Consider the following 13855-nt stretch of genomic DNA (forward strand, 5'->3'; position numbering starts at 1 on the left):
TATCTGAGGACACAGGTTTCAGTAGAAAAAAAGAAAGAAATTCCTTGTGGTACTACAAGAATATAGGGATTCACTCAACAGCAGGATTTCAAGATTGTTATCAGGTACCAAATATTTCAACAGGTTTCAGCAGAATAAAGAAACGAGTTCCTCGTGGTACTACAAGAATTTAGGGATTCACTCAACATCATTATCCGGTACCAAATATTTCAACAGGTTTCAGCAGAAAAAAAAAAATGAGTTCCTCGTGGTACTACAAGAATTTAGGGAGTCACTCAAGATCAGGATTTCAAGATCATTATCAGGTACCAAATATTTCAACAGGTGTCAGCAGAAAAAAGAAACAAGTTCCTCGTGGTACTACAAGAATTTAGGGATTCACTCAATATCAGGATTTCAAGATCGTTATCAAGAACCAAATATTTCAAAACTCAAGCATTCTCATGAGCTGAACCCAAAACACTTCTAGGTCCATCACATGCAAATCCCACAAAAAAACAGCACAAATGTTAGATATACTGCTTAAAAGTTTTAGGTATCTTGGATTGATTATTATTGATGAAAATAACATTCATAATAAAAAAATGGGTGATTAAAATTGAGAGGAACGTCAGGAGCCTTATGTTATCATCAAGTATCTCTTATATTAAGAGAAGCATTTTGTTAGTTCCAAAAGTTGGACAATTAAAAAATGACATACACAAAAAACTATATCGCTTAAATGAGAATGTTGAGGTGGATGTGTAGTGTTACTAGAAAAAAAAATATTTTTTTTATTTGTGAACAATTAAGTGTGGTTGAGAGAGAATGGTCTAAGTTGGTATGAACATATGCTAAGGAAACATGTTGATATTGTGCTTAAAGAGGAGAAACAATTACTATGAGTGTTACGAGGAAAGATAGAGGGAGACAAAAATACTTTACTAGGAACTATAAATGGGAAGTTAAATACTCACTAAAAATATGATTTTCTATGGAGCACCATGACGATAAAAGATGTATTCAGTCAACCCCGAAGTGTTGACACATTACGCCTTTGTTGTTGTTGTTGATCCACTTGAGCTCCCTGTTTCCTCGGGTAATTCGTGACAAGAGCCATGATCACTGTAGGACCACCTTGAAGAAGTGGCAATTCATGAAAGCTCTTGGCATCTTTACTCTTTGTAAATACATTGTTGTGTAAATCATCTTATGGGCCTTAGTGAGTCAGCATTTCTTTAACCAATAAGATTTGGAGTATTTGGCTAGTCAAAACTATTGTCACATTCGATACACATGCATGATCTAGGTATAAAGAAAGTTTAAGCAACCTCAGATACGCCTAACTTTCTTAAGTAAATGGTAAATCAACTTGATTGGATGCATATTGGGTAGAAACAAAAAAAAAAAAAAAGAAACTGGTGTTGTAATAAAATTTAAAAAAATAGTTGGACATCAAGAGACTTAAGTAGATATTCCGAAACTTGTCGTCAGAATGTAGAGTAACAGAAAACAACTATTTGGGTTTTCAAAGTTGGTGATATACCATTGCCTAGATGCATGAGATGTTCAGTTAGGTTTCTGAAGGAGATGGCTGACTGTTGTGCTGAAAATGTGTGAGAACAGGGAAAGAACGTAAAAGCAAAAAAGAGTAGAAGAAAGAGAAAAGAGGAAAAGATGAATCCAAACCCAAGATTGCAACAAGGCTTCATATCTCACATGCACTGGACTCCCAAACCTATGGTATTTCCTAAAAGATAAGCAATGCCACAAACCTCAGGACACGCATCCATTAGTTTTTGCAATCACAGTTTCCAATCAGACATGAGTCGGCATACTGAAGGATAACCTCAAACACAACATGATTCACAAAATAAACCTAACTAATGATGAATCAAAGGTAATGAAACAACAAAAGCTCCAGCCTGTAAATGCTGGATAGGCTCCATGAACACCACACCAAGGCACCAAGTTCTACTACAGGCAAAAGAATTCTTTTTCCTTCAGTTTTTCAGAATCAGCTTAATTATCAGCAACAATATTTTAAGTAGCTTATAGTAAGAGAAGGTAACAATACATAATACAGATATTATTATACCAACAAGTCACAAAAGGAGTTTTGTGTTCTAGTCCAAAAGTGCATAACACCAGTTTTATCACATGATCCACGTAGAACAAACATTGAACCGGGAAAATAAATATAAATTATATATCCATAAAAACTTACTGCAGCGTTTGAAGCATCTCGGCAGGCTAATGCAAACATCCAGTAGCAGGAGGCACACATGAAGAACAATTCTCTGCATGGTACAAACCACTGGTTGAAAAAAAAAAGAACATCACATGGACACATAAGATGACTAAGTGACGAAACCTCATCGATGGGCTCAATGTTCTGATATAATGTTTCTAGGAGAAATAATGCACGTGCATATTGTTAGGACTCTAGCTTGGAGAGTCCTAATTGAGAGGGACATTCATGTAAAACTGTTAGGACTCTAGCTAGGAGAGTCCTAATTGAGAGGGACATTCTGTTAGGATTCTAGCTAGGAGAGTCCTAATTGAGAGGGGCATTCATGTAGGAGGTGTTTTCTTAGAGAAGAATTATGAGTTGTAAGGGAATAGGAGTCTTGACTAGGAGTCCTATTAGGAGTTGGTTAGAAGTAAGAGTCTTAAGTAGGAGTCCTATTATGAGTTAGGGTTTAGAAGCCCTATAAATAGCCATGTATTCCTTCTCTTTTCATAAGCAATAGATGAATCTTTTCTGCAGCCTTTGAGCAGCAACTTGGAGGGAGGAACCCCTATAGAGTTCCAAGGAGGCCGATCCCCTAAAGAGATCAACCCCAAGTTTAGAATCTGCAAGGGTTCTAACACCTGGTATCAGAGCAGCGTTCTTGGCGTCTCGTTGCCCTTCCACAGCCATCCATCAACCCTCTACAACCATCCAAAGCAATTCCCACAATTGCTTAAAAGATCGTCACCGAATTCCGTCATCATCTCCACCACCACGGATCATCCTTTGATCTCCCCGTGAATTGCAACAGGTTCTGGTTTCCTACCTTACTGTTGCTGCAATTTAGTTATCCTTATTCAAAAATCCAAAAAAAAAAAAAAATCGTTCCTATATTGCTGCATAAACTTTTCGTCACAAAGTTTTCATCTCTACGACGAAAGATACATTGCAGAATTCCAGCCGCATAGCACCATCTGTTTGATCTTGCTACTGTGCTTTTTCTATCCAAATTTCTACGAAATTTTTATGACATCTTTGACACTTCTTAACAGTGGATTTCCCTTTGGTTTCATCGAAAAATTCTCAATATAAACTACTGATCTTTTATGTCCAATCTGCTGCACTTGAATTGCAGAATTCAAGCCGCATAGCACCATCTGTTTGATCTTGCTACTGTGCTTTTTCTATCCAAATTTCTACGAAATTTTTATGACATCTTTGACACTTCCTAACAGTAGATTTCCCTTTGGTTTCATCGAAAAATTCTCAATATAAACTACTGATCTTTTATGTCCAATCTGCTGCACTTGAAAATCTATGCTGCAGAAAATTTCAGCTGTATATCGTTGCCTTAACCCATCTATTTGCAATCTTTTTTGAATGAAATTTCTTATACACTTCATAGATCATCTTGGCTTCCATCTAAGATTGATCTATTAAGAAATTCATCTCTAAAAACGATTTTATGTTGCTGCAAATTTTCATCGTATCCCGCTGAAATTTTTCGACGATAATTCTGCAATTGCAACTTGCACCAATTTCCTTGCTATTATACTGCCGAAATTTTCTTGATTAAATTAGATATCCTTGCTGTCATATAAACTGTGATTTTACTATCAATTCCCTCCTCAATTCTCTCAAGTTTTTGGTGGAAATTACGTCGAGAAACCGTTGTTTCTTCGACGACAATTCTACTCTTACAAGACAGCACATACTTGCTGCAACTTCCACGGATTTCTGTCAAACCTTTGCTACCATCTATCACAGATCCAAAACTTTCATCCACAGCCCTAAAACTCTACTAAACCACACCCTCAAACTGCACCCAAAACAGCCACAAAATAAGCCTAAACCGCAGCCTACATCCACCAATCCACCAACACTTTCGACCATCACTTCTCTCAACCTATACATGCCTTTAACCCAACAGCAAAAGAGAGATCTTAACATCATTGATTTGGGGCCATATACTATGGTATCTAAGGAGGCAATCAATGCTAAATTCGAAGCCTTGGAGGCGCGAATGGAGGATAAGATTCGGACGCTCTTTGCCGAACTCAGATTGGGCCGACCACTAAGCCCGAAGAAATCATATCAAGGAGAGAGCTTTGCCCAATCACACCAAGCCCGAAGAGATGACTTCCAAGGGAGGGTAGGCTCTATGACCAACCCCAACTATCCATGCATGAGAGTGGACTTCCCTAGATGGGAAGAAGGAGACCCGATTGGTTGGATCTCGCGCGCGGAGCGATATTTTCGGTACCACAAAACCGCGGATGTATCTATGGTGAAAATTGCAGCTATACATCTTGAAGGGGATGCTATACAGTGGTTTGACTGGTTTGAACATACTTATGGAGTCCTTTCATGGCAACAATTCAAAGAAGGACTGCTGATCCACTTCAGACCAACCGATTACGAGAATATTGACGAACAACTAGCAAAGATCCGACAAACCTCCACCATTCAGGAGTACCAAACCAGGTTTGAAAGGTTATCTAATCAAAATCATGATTGGTCTCAAAAACAGCTATTGAGGACCTTCATTGAGGGCTTGAAGCCGGAGATCCGAGGAGAAGTTAAAGCGCGACAACCGTACACGCTTATGGCAGCCATCTCTTTCGCACGACATCAAGAGGAGCAATTGAACCATGAAGCTCGGAGGACTAGGGTCACTCCTCAACCAGTAATATTGAAGCCCTCAGCCCCCCCTACTGTCGACCAAGTCCCTGCACCAAAGAGGTTAACAGGAGAAGAGCTTCGGGAGCGATATGCGAAGGGGTTATGTTGGCATTGTGACGAGCCGTGGAGCCGTGAGCATCGCTGTAGTAAAGGAGGACTTCTTATGATTAAACCGATAGAAGAAGAGGTCATTGAACATTCAGAAGAGAGCCTTGAACATGAAGAAAAAGATGCAGAAGAAGAGCCACAACCAACCGAAGTTACGGTACAAACACTAGCTGGCTACTCAAACCCGCAAACGATGAAAGTTGGAGGCCTTCTCAAACAACAACCGATCACTATTCTCATCGAGACGGGCAGCACTAATAACTTTCTAAATAGTAAGGTTGTTGTCCATATGAACTTACCTATTGAGAATTGCGGCAGGTTTGTCATTAAGGTCGCCAACGGACGGATTTTGAAGTGTGATCATAGGTGCTCGCAGGTGAAACTGTTGCTGCAGGACCAAGAGATAATTGCAGATTTCTTCCTCCTCACTCTTGATGATCATGAGGCCATACTCAGAATTAAATGGTTGATGACATTAGGTGATATTTCTTGAAATTTTATGTAACTATTTATAAAATTTTACAGTAAGGAGAAACAGGTGATACTGCATGGGAAACGTGAGGGCGACGTAACGACGATTTGCACACAACAAATGGAGAAGGTTTTGCATAAAGCATGCAGCGGCTTTTTAGTACAACTTGAGCAGCAAACTAAGGGAGAGCCAACAAAATTTGAAGATCCAAATCTACTTCCTTTGCTTGCTGAATTTTCAGATATATTTGACGAACCGCGCAACCTACCTCTTACCCGTCGGCATGATCATTGTATAACGATTCTTCCAGGCAAATCTCCAGCAAATGCTCAGCCATATCAGTATTCACATCTCCAGAAGGATGAAATAGAAAGGATTGTAAACGAGATGCTCAAAACAGGAGTTATTCGGCCATGTTGCAGCCCCTACTCTTCACCGGTGCTCCTCATACGAAAGAAGGATGGAATATGACTATTATGTGTTGATTATCGAGCTCTCAATGGCATAACCATCAAGGATAAATACCATATTCTAGTAGTAGATGAGTTGCTAAGGGAGCACAAATCTTCACAAAGCTAGACCTTCGATCCGGGTATCATCAAATACGAGTATGCGAAGAAGACATACCGAAAACCATCTTTTGAACACACAACAACCACTATAAATTTTTGCTTTCTTCAAAAGAATGTGGAATATCTTGGGCATATCATATCAGAGGAAGGTGTGGCAGTAGACCCCTTCAAAATTGGAGCAATGCAAAACTGGCTGACCCCGAGGAACATAAAATTGCTACATGGCTTTCTGGGTTTAACAGGCTACTACTGCAAGTTCGTGAAAAACTATGGAGAGATTAGTGCACCAGTTACTTCCTTAATGAAAAAAGATGTCTTCCAATGGTCGGACAGAGCCTCCGCTGCCTTCGACAAACTTAAGACAGCCATGACGACGACACCGGTGCTAACACTACCAGATTTCAACCGACCCTTCATTATTGAGGCCGACGCATCTGGAGTCGGAATTGGAGCCATTCTCATGCAAGATGGTCAACCACTCACATACACTAGCAAGGCATTATCTCTCTCCCATCAAAATAAGTCAACATATGATAAGGAGATGCTTGTCATTGTGCGCGCAGCAACGAGGTGGAGACCCTACTTGATTGGTCGACGATTTCAAATTAAAACCGACCATAAAAGCCTCGAGTACTTTTTGGAGCGAAAGATATCATCCCCTGAGCAGCAAAAATGGGTAACAAAACTTCTTAGATTTGATTATGAAATAACTTACAAAAAGGGGAAAGAGAATGTTCTTGCAGATGCGCTTTCGCAGCTACCCGAGCAAGCTGAAGTTTCGGCCATTTCACTTCCGACCAGCAACTTTCTTAAGGATATTAAGATGGAATGACAGGAAGATTCAGAGACTAGTAAGATTATAAAAAAATTGGAGGAAGCACCAAGCTCCGTGGCTCATTACAATTGGGACTCAAAAGAATTACACTATAAGGGACGTATTGTGCTTATGATAAATTCTACTTGCATCTTCACGAGTAGATTTTGGACCAAGTTATTCTATATGCAGGGTACTAAATTGAAAAGGAGTATGGCATATCACCCACAAATCGACGGCGAGACAGTTGTAAATAGATGCTTGGAGACAGCCCAAGGCCACCCACCAAATATGACTACCCAAAGAGAACTCCAGACCCAGCGAAGTGCTATTATTAATCGACGGATCGTGACTCGACGACGACGACCCACTAATGAAGTTCTAATACAGTGGGCGAACCTACCAATAGAAGATGCCACTTGGGAGAACTATGACGACTTGAAGATCAAATTCCCAGAATTCATGAATCATCAGCCTCGAGGACAAGGCTGATTTGAAGAGGGTGGGTCTGTTAGGACTCTAGCTTGGAGAGTCCTAATTGAGAGGGACATTCATGTAAAACTGTTAGGACTCTAGCTAGGAGAGTCCTAATTGAGAGGGACATTCTGTTAGGATTCTAGCTAGGAGAGTCCTAATTAAGAGGGGCATTCATGTAGGAGGTATTTTCTTAGAGAAGAATTAGGAGTTGTAAGGGAATAGGAGTCTTGACTAGGAGTCCTATTAGGAGTTGGTTAGAAGTAAGAGTCTTAAGTAGGAGTTCTATTATGAGTTAGGGTTTAGAAGCCCTATAAATAGCCATGTATTTCTTCTCTTTTCATAAGCAATAGATGAATCTTTTCTACAGCCTTTGAGCAGCAACTTAGAGGGAGGAACCCCTATAGAGTTCCAAGGAGGCCGATCCCCTAAAGAGATCAACCCCAAGTTTAGAATCTGCAAGGGTTCTAACATATATTCATGGATATGGTAGAGAACAACAGCCTGTAGTTCACCAAAATGGAGCAAGCATAGTGTCACTATATGAAGTTATGAACAGTATTTGATTTGCATTCAATGACCCTGGAAAAAGGAAGTTTTGGTCAAGAAGTAGATGCAGAACTATGTACAATGTTCAACGGTGTTACTGAAGTGTCAAACTCTTCTGCATTAACAATTCTGCCACTATTTATTGCAGAAAGTTGATGAAGTGAAGCAATATTCACTTTAGATCTTGACACATTATTCTCACTATTATTACCGGATTCGATCTGTCCTCGAGAAGAACAAGCAAGTTATTCACTTTGTTCCTACAACAGAAACAATCAATTAATCAAAAAGTACATGTTGGCAAAGCCACATTTAAAACAAATTCTCACCACCAAGAACAAGAAAATGTGTGATTGACCTCACGTGAACCCCACCACCCCCCTCTCCCCAACACACACACACAAAACTGCCATCACTGTCAATCCACTACCACCATTTGATTCTCCTCCATCTAATATATATCCTCTTTTGTTCGCTACCTTTTCCTCCAGTCTTTCTTTTCCTCCCTGCCAACCTCTCTTCTTTGTGCAAAACCCTCCCTCCTTCCTCTCCTCTGTGCATAGGCAGCTCCTTCCACTGCCATGGCCAGCAGGCCTTGCCCTCTATTGCTTCATCTCTCACCTCCTCTCCTCTATAATTCCTTTTATAATGTAAATAAAAGGACTGGCTAAGGCTCCCATTGAGATTGCAAATGCAAATAAATAGACTATCATGGCACTTGCACTTCCCCTCTTTCACCTTTTTTGTATCATTTTCATCATCTTCTATTTCATCTTATCTCCTCACCTCTTTGTAGGTTTCCACTTTTGTCATTGTCCTCCTTGTTTCCCGCCATCTTCTTCTCTCCCCTTTCCTCTCCTCCCTTTAATAAATTAATTTAACATGACGATTCAAATTATATTTTAGGTACAATGATAATTATATACACACTAGAAGAATCATTATCAAGAAACATTTAACAGAACCCTCGATAGATATACAACTATTTAAAGCACCTGAAAGTCCCTAATGTTGTCACATGCATTATTTGCAACAAAACTATTAAGGTAGAAGTTTTTGAGCAAAACAACATCAAGTTGGGAAGTTTAAAAATGTATCATGATACAAAAAATGTCCTCCAAAAGTAAAGCAAACTACTTTGGCTTATATGAATAAAAGAAAGAGGCAAAACTGAATCTTTGGTCGTTTACCTAAGTGTGATGACACTAAAATTGGAATCGGCATGTTCACAAAGTTAAAGCTGTTGCATAGTTAACAATACCAGTTGGCTATTTCTCAAAAAAAAAAAAATCTTGCCACAGATATAAAGTGCAAGATTTCCATATTGTTCTAACAATCTCTGAAAAAAAATTTGTTAATTGATATAAGTCAAAGATCACAAGGCGAAACAGCAAAAAAACTGAACTTAATGCTACTATGACTTTAAAAAGTTCTTCTACACACAGTTATTCAGGCCCCAAAAAGAATAAGCAAATATTGATTAGCATAACTTTAACTGTATTAGGTACACTAAACAGATTCCTAGGATCAGAACAATCATGTCGAAAATATGTAACAACAGCAATGTTGTGAAGAACCTGAAAAGGGAAAAAGAAGGCCAACTAAGATACTCACTTGACAAGAAATATCCACAATAACCCCTTGTACTTTCATAAGCAAGTCACTGAACAAAAACATGACACAATACTGTATAGTACAACAATATAATAATATATTGTAGCTTATAGCTTAATAAAATAAAACATGTTTGAGAGCATAAACAGTCTTAATTTATACATCCAGTCAGTCAGGTTATTTAAATCACGGAAAACTTAGACTAGAATGTTATTACTATGAAAGACTACTGTACAAATGACAGACCACAATAAAAAACAAACAGTAATCAACTTATGTCAAATGGCTGAACAAAAGTTATTTTATGGTCATCTCTATGCCGGCAACATGCAGAGAATATCAAATGAACTTCAAAGAAGCAGTTATATATTATAATTTCATGGAAAATGATGGCTCAAGCTTATTAGTGTAAAAATTAAAAGGATATTTAAAATTTTGAACCAGCATTATTAAACACTAATTGAATTTCACACAACAATCATATAAATTTGGTACCAAATTGATGCCTGATCAACATCTAGAGTTCAAGACAACCTACCATAACAACAACAATAGTTGAAGAATTCTCCATCGTCACATGCAATGTGAGTAAGACTGTAAGACAAATTCTCTAGAGACTCTTTCAACATGATGAAAGATGTTCAGATGAGGGTCACTAAGCCTGGACAAAACATACAGACTCTAATACCAAGAATTCTCGAGCCACAACAACCAAGATTCACAGCCTTGCTCGTCAAGGAGCTTCGTATATCAGATCCCCAGATGTAGTTTTCCAGCCTTCAGGCACAACGACATTGTAGGACATGAAGTACAATTAATAAGTACCAACTCAGATATACACAAGTTTATTATGACTGTTCATTTATTCAAAAGAAGTTGATAGTTTAGAAGAAAATAAAAGGGAAAAAGTGATAAATAAAAAGGTCACAGACAACCAAAAAAATGTTTGTCCAACAATTCAGATACTTAGCCTCTCAAAAAAGGCCCTTTACTCCTTAGAAGACTTAAAACTTTTACCGATGCATTAATAGAAAATGCATAGTGATTACTGATATGCTCGAACTTAACTCTAGAAGAATTTCAACAGACACTCACATTAGTAATGAAAAATCACAAAGAAATGATCCTACAATTTTCAAAGTTTAAATCTCATTATAAGACAGCTCATTCACACACTCTTCTTCTAAATTTACTCAATAGTTAGCTACTTCTCAATAGAAAAAAGATAAGAAGAGAATTCAACATATACATGTAAGTCTTGAATTGTTCTATTAAAAAGATGAGATTCTTAGGCACATATGAATATCATAAAACTTATGAATGATGGTACAATTTATTGAGAAGAACCATAAAGGCAGAACAAATCAAGCAAGCAACTGCATTAACAGCACAAATAAAACCTATATATTCAGTGCAAATTGCATTCACATCACAACTATTTAATAACCATTTTGAAAGATGGCATGCTTTCCTTTTTTGTGTGTTGAAAAACACACACATGCCAAATCATAACAAGAACATGAATTTGTTATTTCTTTAATGGCAGAATCCAAGTGACATGGAAATTCACTTATGGCTCATGTTATGCATCTAAATTCAATGAATATATAACCATATTGCTAGCTGTCTAATTTGACTAAAAAGTAGATCATCAAACTAATGCAGATTCATGTTTGTGATGTCATTCATCATTGGGAACTTTTATGTATTGATTCTAAAGAAGAAACAAAAGCTAGAAAACTGAGTCATTCACCTAATATCAACAGAGGGCTAATATAGATTACCACCTATAGTTAGCTGCTATGTTTAGCAACACAATCTCTACAGCTTAAAAAATTACATTAGGATTCCTATACTTACGAAAGTAAAATATTTAATCCCAATTCCCCTCACAACGTCAACCTTACCGATGAAAAAAATTGCACATGCTGTCACGTGTACAAAGAGCACGAATAAAAGGGGTAAAAAGGTAATTTCACTATCCTCATCCCTTTCAAAATATTAATTTTATAGAAGAAGGATAGTGGCGTTCGGTGATGTCGGTGGCGTGCATGGCTAGTGGCGTTCTAAAGAAGATCCGGGCGACACCTCTGACCTCTGTGAAGCACAATCCTTCCCTCTGGCTTTCCTCCCCTCTAGCTTCGGTATCCTCTCGAACGGCCAACCCAACGACGGCGTCGGTGGCGCGCGCAAGGCCGATGGCGTTACAGAAGAGATTCGAGCATCGCCTCTAACCTTTATGAAGCGTTATCCTCCCCTCCAGCTTCACTATCCTCCCGAACGGCCTACCCAATGGCGGCATCGGTGGCGGGCAAGGCCAGAGGCATTCCAGAGGAGATCCAGGCGATGCCTCCAACCTCTGTGAAGTGCTATCCTCCCCTCTGACTTCGTTATCCTCTTGGACGACCTACCCAACTATCATGAACAATTGTCGTGCACCCGCAACATCTTCGCTCAACGAATCGTTTGTCGCTTTTGCATGCTTGTACAAATGCTTGACAACATTTTTCCCTTGGTTTTGCGTGTTTTTGCTTGAAAAATGTAAGCAAGAATAGTTCGTAGCACTACAATTCAACCGGTCACCACGCTGAGCAAAACTGCCACAAAATGGCTTCGTTTTCGCGTGTCATGGCTTGTTCTCTATAGATCACAGCCGCGCGCGAAACATCAGCCATCTCAAACCCCTGGAACCGCCCAAGTGGCACAAGGTGGGTGGGGCTTCGGGGTAGTGTTGGGCATTGATCGATATACACAAGTTCGCACTATCGCGAATGGTCGTCGCGCACTCGCAACAACTTCGTTCAACGAACCATTCGTCGATTTTGCACGCTTGTACAGAGATATGATAGTCTGTTTTGCCTTGGATTTGTGTGTTTTTGCTTGTAAAATGCATGTTCGAACATGTTGCAACACTGCAGTGCGACCGCTCGCCATGCCGGGCCGAAATGCCCTTAAATGGCTTTATTTTCGCATGCCATGGCTTGTTTTCTGCAAGCCACAACTGCACACCAAAACGTCAGCCATCTCAACACCCTCAAACCTCCCGAGTGGCACAGGGTTGGATGGGGCTTCGGTATATTGTCGGGCGTTGAAAAATCTTCATAAATCGCACGTTAACTTGACGGGAACTTGCCTTCGCGCCCGGCACCTGGTGAGCAGTTGTTTGTGGACTTGCAACTATTCGTTCTACCTTCTAAAGTCCTTGTTTTCCTCTTTGCCCTCTTTTCTCTTATGCACGCAAGGTGCTCGTTGAATTGTTTGTAAAGCTTCCCTTTCCGCGAGACGTCAAGACTTGTCCGTCGCTCGTTTTCGAACTAATCAACTTTCTCTTTTACAGGTCCTTCGGGACCTGAGTGAGGTTGCAACTTGGCTGACCCTTTGCAGACGTATATCGCAAGGGCACGCCACGACTTAGGCAATCTCAGCTAAGTTCGAGAAGTTGGCGCAAGGGTGCTTCGCAACTTAGGCAACTCAAGCTAAGTTCGCGTCTTTGCCGCAATGGTGCCTCACGGCTTTGGCAATTATAGCTAAGTTCGTGACATTGTGGTATCAAAGCGGGCAAGGAATTCGAGCAAACAGCAAAGGAACTTCGCAGTTTCGCCATGGCAAAGCATCGTGGCAAATAAAACAAGATGGGGCAAGCCGGACCCTTGCCCCAAGTAGCCGCGGGTGGGCTGCAAGTGCATACTCGCTCTCATGTTGTTGGAGCCGCTCAGGAGGAGCGCGGTAGCGAATATAATGAGTGAGAAATTGGCTACTCTCCGCGAGCAAACGAGGCACAATCTGGAGCGCCAATCGGGAAAAAGAGCCATAAGGAGAGACTCACAACAGCGGAAACCTGCTTGGATGTTCTTGAAGCGAGCTTGGAGGAACTCTACCATGGCCAACGAAGGCTTCTTAGGGTAGAGCGCTCACAAGAAGAAGCTGAATCCTGGATCGACAAGGTTGAGGTCATAGTCACCGATTGTTAGACGACACCAAAGACTCCGTACAACATCTGCACGAAGTCGTGGCGGAACTCACTTCCAGGGTGACCATGCTCACAAGGACATTGACTGCGAGAGGAAGCAACAGCCGCGTTGTGCCTCTACAAAACTTAAGGGCACCCGAGCCGCATTGTTATGGAGGTGCCACAGATGCTAAAGAGCTCGAGAATTTCTTGTTCGACATGGAACATTACTTTCGAGCTACGGGGCCTGAATCTAAAGAAATCAAAGTTTCGATAGCAACCATGTATTTGAATGGGGATGCAAAACTTTGATGGCGAACCCGTTTGGAGGAGATCCAATAAGGTCGGTGTCGGGTGGACACTTGGGAGGACTTAAAGCGAGAGTTGAGAACTCAGTTTCTATCTGCGA

General features: G+C 40.2%; 1 pseudogene; it reads right to left on the reverse strand.

Annotated features, from left to right (window-relative positions):
- Positions 1-13855, reverse strand: part of LOC135596406 (uncharacterized) — a 59487-nt pseudogene that overhangs the window by 2222 nt on the left and 43410 nt on the right.

The sequence above is a fragment of the Musa acuminata genome, chromosome BXJ1-11, assembly GCF_036884655.1.
Source record: "Musa acuminata AAA Group cultivar baxijiao chromosome BXJ1-11, Cavendish_Baxijiao_AAA, whole genome shotgun sequence".
Classification (NCBI taxonomy): Eukaryota; Viridiplantae; Streptophyta; class Magnoliopsida; order Zingiberales; family Musaceae; genus Musa; species Musa acuminata.